We start from the raw sequence: 9,608 nt of genomic DNA, 5'->3' as shown, positions 1-9,608 counted from the left end.
TTGACATCACTGGAGTGCCGGCGAGTTGGGAGAATGAAGTATTGCTGGAGACCGCGCAAGGCCAGGAGAGTATGTGTATGGAGGGGGGAGTCATACAGGATTGATGGAACTATATACAGTTATTTGCTATGGGGCCCCATGAATCCGCGCTACATCCCTACTCAAAACCTATATATATTTATATATACTGGGAATACCCACAAATCAAAAATTTTTGAAGTGTTTGTGGTTTTCTTTCTGTTGCTCTTTTCCCCCTCAATGTAATCTCCAGGGCCAAGAGGGGCCGCTATATACATCTTCTGTCTGTTTTAGTACATTATAAATTTCAGATAATAGAACAAAACTAAACCTAAACTAACCCGACCCCCTCCCCCACACACACACACACACTCACTCCCCACTGTAAAGAATTTTCTTATGCAAATATCAACACAAGGTATGACCCTATGCTAGGTCTGGGAGGTTCATCAATACATAAACACACAAAAGAAGCCTATGTTACCCAGTAGCAATAAAAATTTGCTTTTAATGTCTGCCTCTTTGATAAAGCTGGTGGAGACTGTCAAAACATACCATTAGGCAGGGAGACTGACTTTAAATGATCTCACTATAGCTTATTATGGACAGACTCCAGCTGCTCTAAGTTTAATATCATAGAAACCGCTACAGATAAGGCATGTTTGATATGTAGGTGCGTCTTAAGGTTATTACCTTCATATCTCCTTCTGTTACATATATTAGGGTTAGGTACAGAGTGTACATCGGTAACTACTACACATGCTGTTTAAACTAGTGATTAGACAAGGAATCAAACCTATCTGACCTCTTAGCTAAATTATAACACAATATCATATACTTTAGGGAGTTCTTTTAAATAACACTTGATGGCTATGGTAAGTTATTACATATTCATATTTTAACTATAATTAAAAGTTAATTTTTATTGCTACTGGGAATTAATTCCAGTCTTTTGCATGTCCACACATGCCAATCAGTGGGAAGACATATTTAACATATTTCACTATACTAGAAACTTAAAACTGAACAATTTTTTAGGGAAATATACATTCTGGCCACCACCATATCCCCTTATTAAAACCTCTTGATCAGCCTATATACATCTGATGGGACAGCCACCACCCTACTTTGATAAGTTTATTATTTACAGCCAGGCTGTCAGATATAATCATATTTGTTTCAGCCCAATGGAAAGGCACCCGAAATTTTGAGTGAAACTCAGATTCAGATGGAACCGTTCTTCCAACTCCTAACCGGATGCAATCTGAGCACTCAGAGCCTGATCAATTAAAACTGTTGACACGTCTGACATGTCAAAGGTTATTTTTACTGACAGGTACTCTTTTAATAATATTCTTTATTTTCACCAAGCAAACTCTGATTATCATTATAAGGGAAAATATTCACCACATGTGTCACAGTTCACTTCAGGAAGTGCCATAAAGATGATGAGGACTAACATCTTCCTTAATCAGTTTCTGTAGAATCTAAATTAAAAGAAAAGAAACAGTATTGTATTGTATGGACATATCACAATATATACATAAAATATGATTAATTATAGAGATTTGATACAGATAAGATTGAGATCTTTAGAAATTCAACCCATATATACGAAATCAAGAGACACTGTCAGAACACGTCAGGGTACACACAGGTGACGCACAGACAAGTGCAGCCCTGACGCTGCCCCCCCCCACTGTCCCTGCCTATTTGCCTCAACGTGTCCTAAGTGACACAGGACAACTTGGAGACATTCCCTACACTAATATAGGTGGAACCGGAGATGAGAAAAAAATATGAGACAGTTACGAGACCAGGACAAAAAATACACAGTGGCGGGTGGTCAATAAGCTGGGGTCAAACCAGGAGAGGCAGGTACTAGTACAAAGTAGCGAGGCAATAAACAGAGTCAATGAGGTAAACCATACACAAAAAAACAGAGGACTAAAATACAGACCAAGTCAGAAGACAAACACATAGCCAGGAAACCAATAAGTCAGGATAGCTAGCACAGAGTATGAAGCAAATATAGGCACACTATAGCAGACATTAGGCACAGTGAATGAATGAGTCTTAAAGAAGGCCAGGTTCCGGTCTCAGAGGTGATTGGGGGAGACAAGCAAGAACTGAGATAGGAGGATAAGGGCGTCAATCATCAGCAAAGCAAGGAGTTAACTGTCAAGGTACTGGCAGAATTCATTTCAGAAGATGAACAGCCGTTAACCAGAATGTATTATTTAGGCTAAGGGTGGTATTACACAGGCCGAGCAGGGCCCGATAATACCTGTAAACGAGCAGCGATCTGCTAGATCGTTGCTCGTTTACTGGGCCTATTACACGGCCCGATAATTGTTTGACAAGAGCTGCAAGGACATCGTTACCGATGGTAGGCCGCTCAGCCAATAACAGGCCGGGACCGCTGCGGCCTGTGATTGGCTGAGCGGCCTATCAGCTGACAGGCCGCTGTGAAGCTAGAGCGTGCACGGGACCCCAGGAGAAGCGGACGGCAGGAGCAGCCCTGGAACGTGGATGGGTAATGTATATCGTTAGTCGCCGGCCACGCACCGCTATTACACGCAGCGGTGCGCGGTCGGCGCTCGACGAAAATAGGGTCTAACCTATATCAACGATCAGCCGATGATCATTGTCATTGGCTGATCGTTGCATTTATTACACGGAGCGATAATCGGCCGAATCGGGCCAATTCGGCCGATTATCGTTCCGTGTAATAGTACCCTAAGACAGAATTCACCCATGTTCACACCAGTGAAATGCAAACATGAGAACTAACGTACGCAAATTTGCCGCAACGAGCATAGCTGATGGCCAGAGCTCGTAGCCAAGGGTTTTATAGGTATAGTCATAACAGACATATTAAAGCGACTCTGTACCCACAATCTGACCCTCCCAAACCACTTGTACCTTTAGATAGCTGCTTTTAATCCAAGATCTCTCCTGCGCTCCGTTTGGCAGGTGATGCAGTTATTGTCCAAAAAACTACTTTTAAACTTACAACCCCGTGCCCTACGGAAGTATTTGTGCCCTAACTTTGCACCACCCCTCCGTCTTTCCTCCCCACTCTCTTCATCATTAGGAATGCCACTGGAACATTTGTTCATGCTGAAAATTTGCACAGGTGTCTTAACGATCCAGCCCATGTGCCAGGCTCTCACAGCTGATGAATAGTAGGCAATCTGCCTGGAGCATTCCTAATGATGCGGAGGGCGGGGAGGAGGGACAGAGAGGTTGTGCCAGCCTAATGCATACACAATCTAGGTCACTCCCGTAGGGCACTGGGCTGCCAGGTTAAAAGTTGTTTTTAGGACAATATCTGCATCACCTGCCAAACGGACCGCAGGACAGATCTTGGATTAAAAGCAGCTATCCGACGGTAGAAGTGGTTTGGGGGGTTCAGATTGTGGGTACAGAGTCGCTTTAAACCATATTTTACCCAGAACATAATTTACCTCCCAAACATCATTCTTCCATGCGAATATTCTCTTAAAGATGGAGACCACTGAATGAACGCTCTATGTAGGTGTGAATTCACAGCTGGCAAATTTATTGCACCAATGTCTTTTCCATATAATCCATTTCATACATCTAATTTGGGATGTTTCTGCACCAAATCTTCTCGCAGTGAAGTCATCTTATGAAAACCATCTTACCAGCTCAGAGGTTCTTGCAGTAGAGAAGTTTTCTTGTCTGTATGCCAATATGCCAATATTTATAGAGCTTGTCAATTCCAATGACGTGCTTTCAACTTCAAATTCTCCAATCATATGTAAGCATGGGCAATGAAAGTAAGTATTGTGTGTGGTTACAAACAATAAAAGTAAGCTAATAATCACCTTAGAGTTGTCTCCCTGCCAAGAAGTTTTTAAAGCTCTAATTTAACACAACGGTTATCTAGGATAGAATATAATGTGACTGTGTTTTTCCTTCTCTAATGTAATTGCTTTAGACAGTTAATATTCGACATAGTGTGCCTGCAGGAACCTTAAGCGTCTGCGGATGATGTTAAGTGCAGTGCTATCTGGGTGCAGTGGTGCAGGTGTCACATGGCAGAGAGGTGCACTAGCAACTACTCGTGTTCCCCCACATCCTTTTTAAATGCAGTTGTTCCTGTCAATATGCAGGCTAGTGACTTCTGACACAGAGATTCTTGAAAAAAAACTAAGTTTACTAAATAGTAAACATACAACCAGAATAGATACAAACCCTTGAAAAAAAGATTGATACAGCTTGATAGTCCTAGGACTATACGGAGCAATAATTGGCCTGATCCGGCTGATTATCGCTCCGTCAAATAGAAACAACGATCAGCCGATGACAATGCGCATTGCTAAGTGTAACAGCGATGCATGACCGGCGGCTGATGATTTGCAATAGTATACATTACATTTCATGCTCCAGGGCTCCTCTTGCAGTCTGCTTCTTCCCGGGTCCCGGGCACTGCAGCTGGCCGCAGCGGTCCCAGCCAGTGATTGGTTGAGCAGCCTGTCAGCTCAGACAGGCTGCTCTGAAGCTGCAGCATGCGGAAGCAGACCGCAAGAGGAGCCCTAAAGCATGGACAGGTAATGTATATTGTTTGGAAATCATCAGCTGCCAGCCAGGCATCGCTGACAATTGTGTAAAAAAATAATAAAGTTTATACATACCTGTGCATCATTAGTGATGTCTGTGCAGCCTTGCCTAGCGTAAAAAAAATAAGGTTCACACATACCTGACCATGCTCCCTGGTGCTTCTGCCAGCTTTCCAGTATCTTCCTGTCTTCTGCCCACTGCCCGAAGCTGCCCCTGTAACTGCAGAGCCACCCTCTGAGGTGTCAAGCCACTTAGCCAATCACTGGCCATGGCCAGTGATCAGCTGAGTGGCCTGTCACTTTAGAGGCCGACTCTGCAGCACTCACAGCGGCTGTGGGATTGGCAGAAGACATGAAGATATCGGGGAGTAGGCAGAAGCACAGGGGAGCATGGTCAGGTAGGTGTGAACTTAATTTTTTTTACACTAGGCAAGGACTGCACAAGTGGTGGCTACCAGGTGTGATGTAGGTACTGGTGTTTGTCAGGTGTTAGTTGTTGTGATGCCAGTGCTAGTCCAGCACACATGTGTGATGTCGGTACCTGCTTTTTGTATGGCTGGCTGTGTTTCCCAAATGGTCGGTGGCCTGCTGGGTTGATGTGGGTCCCTGGGCTCTTGTCACAGCCATCCTAAGTGGCAACTGACCCACTTGGACAGTCGGTACCACCACCCACAGAAGGGGTAAAAATCACTCAGGGTGTGCCATTGTGTGTGTATAGGTGCAGGTGCAGACAGAAGATGACAGAGTTTTGTGCGTAGTATAAAAATATAACAGCTTTATTGTAGAACTTTACAGGTTATAGTACACGGTTTCACAAGTAATAAATCTTGACACACTTGAATGCTTGACCTTAGTGCTGGAGTAGGTGCTTGAGAGAAGTAACAGAGGCAGTTGTAGAGTGCTTGTAGAGTGAAGAGTAGAGCAGAGGAGAGGAGTTTGCCAGAGGGGCCCTAACCCGGTGTAGCTTTGTACTCTTCCGGAACTTTTAGTAGATATCTTGAGTGAAGTGAAACTTGTACTCAAGTTTAGACACTGATCGCCTTCTGCCCTCTGGTAACGTAGAACCTGTCCCAGTAGGATAGTACAAGCCCCAGCCGTGGTTATCTGGGTGTAGCTAGGTGTCCAAGTCTTCCCGTTTACCTGCACTGCGCAGTAGGATATGTAGCCCTTTATATATCGGTAGCTTTGTCCTACTGAGGCTAGTTCCTATTTTGTTCAGGATACTGCCCTGCTCTTTTTAGATGTGTTCCTGGCATTAGTCAGGGTGTTTCCTTGGTGACTGCTCTTCTGTTGTGTGCTTAGCACTGCTTAGTATAAGTGGTTTGACTCAACTGAACTGCATCATGGCTAGACTCAACTGAACTGCGTCCCTGACTGGGGTCCTGGCTTAGCTTCTGCAGGAACTTGCCTTTTGTGTGTGCTCTCTCCCTGAGAATCAGACTAGGACAGACATGTACTTCCACCAGTGAAACTCTTCCTAGAGGGGCCTGTTGGGTGAGTGTGATGAGTGCGTGCAGGAGAAAGAGAAGAGGATAGATGTAGGGAAGAAAAAGGCACCTCCTATTGGTCAGCATAAAACACATAGGGGGACATTTATTAAGTCCGGCATTTTTTACGCCGGACTTAAAAATGTCCCCGCATCTCCGGCGCTACGAGGATTTATGTAGAGGCGCACTGCCTCTACATAAATCCCGTGCCCTCCTGTGCGCACGGCCGAAAACCTATGCCAGCTGAGGACTGGAGTAGGTTTTCGGCGTATCTTTTTGGTGGAATGGATGGTGAATTGCGCAGACTCTGAGTCCGCACCCTCCGTTCCGCCCCCTTCACTCCCCCTCCCCGCCCCCGTCCGAAACCCCCCCCCCCGACCCGCCGGCGTACTCGGCGGAAAGTGCCGATTTGCAAATATTTTATTCGCAAATCGGCCATTTGCGAATAAAATAATGCGCAAATCAGCACTTTCCGCCGAAAATCATCCGTACGCCGGATGATACATGTCCCCCATAGTATAAATAACATTACCCATGACTTCCTTCAGCTTTTTGACAGGTACATAGAAGAGAAAGGAAACACCAGTGGTGGGACACATACACGGACATCACTTATGATGTTTGTGCAGCCAATGCTGAACGATGGTCAAGGCGTATAATAGGCCTCAGTAAACAAGCACGTTAGGGAGGTGACTACTTGAGAAATACACAGTCAAATCACAGTCAAATCAAATCTAGCATCTGACTTTACTGACAAGGACCTGTACAGTTTGGCTTGCTGTGATTCCAGAGATGAGTAAATTCATACTCACAGGACAAATCTGTAGATCTATCACATGATTATGGACAGACGTATGCAGGAGCACAACCATTGATGTTAAAGCTGATGTGCACCGTCTGTAACCGGAAGCTTAAAGAAAAATGAGGGCAAAACTAGGATAGAATACTGAAACAGCGGTTCAATGGATGGGCATGCAGTGCCTCAGCCCCGTTACACAGCAGTTGTAGGGTTAAGGCCCTATTCCACCTGAACAATTATCGTCCGTATTCGGCCGATATCGGCCAATACGGACGATAATCGTCCCGTGGAATTGACAGCAACGATCAGTCGACATCGGTTATGTCAGCTGATGGTGCAGTCGTTTGTTTTTTCAACATGTTGAAAAACAACACGACTGAAACAGCAACGATCTGCTTCTGTCACTCCGTGGAATAGGAGCATCGGCAGCAGACGCTGCTGTATCCTATGGGCTGCCCGGACGATCAGCGATCACAAGGGCTGCCCTTAAAAACGGGAATCTTTCTTACAGCATCATTGAGGTCCCCCAAGCAACTGGACCAGTCCAAGGGGGGGGATAGCCTGCAGGATCCACTTGAGCCTGCCTGACTGTGACTAGTGGGAAAATGCAAGGCCCAGACAGCCTGTAATTTCTCTGTGCTGTACATCACATTTGTGCATGTTGTCTAACGGGTTGGACGTTCTTTGCATTTATAGTAGTAGTCTTGGGTGGTGCCTTACAGAGGGCATCACAATAAAACAGTAAATTAAAAGTGCAACTGTCATTTAAGTTTGAGTTATTTTAAGAAAGTAATAGCTGTTTTGTAGCCTCCCCCTGCCCCCACTTATCCTGTGTCCCATTATGGTCTATAGAGAGGGAGGGGTTGAGGGGGTGAGGGAGCAGGGAGAGGAGAAAAAAACCTTATGTATAGCAGAGAGCTACATCCTGCAATTTTACCTCACCAAGTTCCCATACCAGCACTGATCAGTCTGACCTGTGAATGCAGCATTTTGTGTCTAGACAGTCTCTAAACTGCAAGGGCTGGTTCTCTCCTCTTTCTGCTAACTCATCCCCTCGGCTGCTCCCCCTCCATAGGTTATAACGGACACAGTAGAACCCATCTTCACTTTTGCTCCTCTGTAATGAAGACGACTTTGGCTGGGGGGGGGGGTGGGGGGGGATGCAAAACAGCTTTTTGAGTACAGAAGGAAACCCATTAGCTTAATAAAACCTATTACAGAGTTTTCTTTAAAAATCTCTTGTACTTTTCATTTATGCAGAAAAAAAAATTAATGACAGTTACACTTTAAGTATATTTTTTATTAGTTATTTTTTTACAGCATGTTTGCAGGGGGACATGAAGAGCACATTGACCACATTAGTAGGTTTCCCCTACAATGTTTCCACACTTCATCCTCATTGTTTCTATTATTTAAGGGTATGAGAATTAAAAGAACCTAGAAAAGCATGAACTCTAACTATAGCCCTGCTCAAAAGCAATACATGTCAATTCACTTTCCATATGTTTATACATACCTCTGCATTGACAAGATTTCCCATCTTTTCTCCCTGTGTGATGTGATCATCTATATTATCTTTGTTACTTGCAGAGATTTTGTTTTACTATCAGATGCTATATTAAAGGTTACAATCAATATGACTGCATTTCCTATGTCACCTGTTGCAAAAATGGCAGCTTCACATATCTTCGGACAATTCTTATGCTTTGAACTTACAGAACTCTAACTGCATTGAAAACAGTCCACATTATTTGCTTTATGTTTTATGTTAGTTATATTTTCAGCAATTGTTTTTTCACTAACTTATTTCTCTGTATCTATGGCTTCAGTTCATAAAAACATGTAATTTAACGATAAAAAGAGGAGGGACAGCTGCCTTCAGTAATCTCCTTGCTGGAGCTCCAACCTACATGTTTCCATAACCATCCCAATCAAATGATGCAAAGTCTCCACACTGTCTCGGGTTTTCCTTCTGGGATGTAGCCTCCTCGCCAATACAATGCTGCAAATGTATACGGAAGAAGTAAGACAAACGGCTATTACAGTTTTCATCACCCTCTAATTATGAATAATCCCCAGAATATATAGATAGTGATCTGGTCTTTATATCTGGCCCTCCCTATTTGTTTTAGGTGACACTATATATATCAGCTATAAAAGGTTGTTTCAGTGTTGGTCTAGATGGGTTGGAGGTCTAGGGTCACCCTACAGTTTAATCCTTTCAGGACCGACCAGTACCTTGAGAACCAGAGCCTAATTTTGAAATCTGACCAGTCTCACTTTATGTGGTTATACATCCATTGATATTATAACTTATCCCTAGAAATTCTGAGAATGTTATCTCGTGGACATATTGTACTTTAGGTTAGTGATAAATTTGGTCGATATCCATACAATTTTCATGTGAAAAATGTCCACATTTCATGGAAAAAATTACAAAATTAGTGATTCTCAGATTTTTTTTCCTGTGGTCACAGTGCAGGTTTAGTTATGAGCAGGGCTGTGGAGTCGGTAAGCCGCAGCTCCGACTCCAACTCCGACTCCGACTCTTGAATTTTATCAGGACCGACTCCGACTCCCGACTCCAACTCCTGAATTTTATCAGGACCGACTCCGACTCCCCAACTCCGACTCCTGCTCCTTCATAATGGCCGGTCATATACCAGGGAGAGTTTATTTCTCACACTGGCTCAGCAGCTTCTCCCTAATGTCCTA

The 9,608-nt window shown here is 44.0% G+C and overlaps 1 long non-coding RNA gene and 1 pseudogene across 1 annotated transcript; both read right to left on the bottom strand.

The window, feature by feature from the left end:
- Positions 1 to 1,360: 1,360 nt before the first annotated feature.
- LOC138775061 (uncharacterized) lies at positions 1,361 to 4,206 on the bottom strand. Its single transcript, XR_011360479.1, has 2 exons — positions 3,489 to 4,206; positions 1,361 to 1,505 (listed from the first exon to the last, which is right to left on the bottom strand). It is a non-coding gene; the product is annotated as an uncharacterized lncRNA (long non-coding RNA).
- A 4,569-nt stretch (positions 4,207 to 8,775) lies between these two features.
- LOC138775058 (intelectin-1-like) overlaps positions 8,776 to 9,608 on the bottom strand; it is a 29,959-nt pseudogene continuing 29,126 nt past the window's right edge.

The sequence above is a fragment of the Dendropsophus ebraccatus genome, unplaced genomic scaffold, assembly GCF_027789765.1.
Source record: "Dendropsophus ebraccatus isolate aDenEbr1 unplaced genomic scaffold, aDenEbr1.pat pat_scaffold_1279_ctg1, whole genome shotgun sequence".
Classification (NCBI taxonomy): domain Eukaryota; kingdom Metazoa; phylum Chordata; class Amphibia; order Anura; family Hylidae; genus Dendropsophus; species Dendropsophus ebraccatus.
Note: the sequence above shows the minus strand (reverse complement) of the source record. Positions and strands in the feature narration are given on the sequence as shown.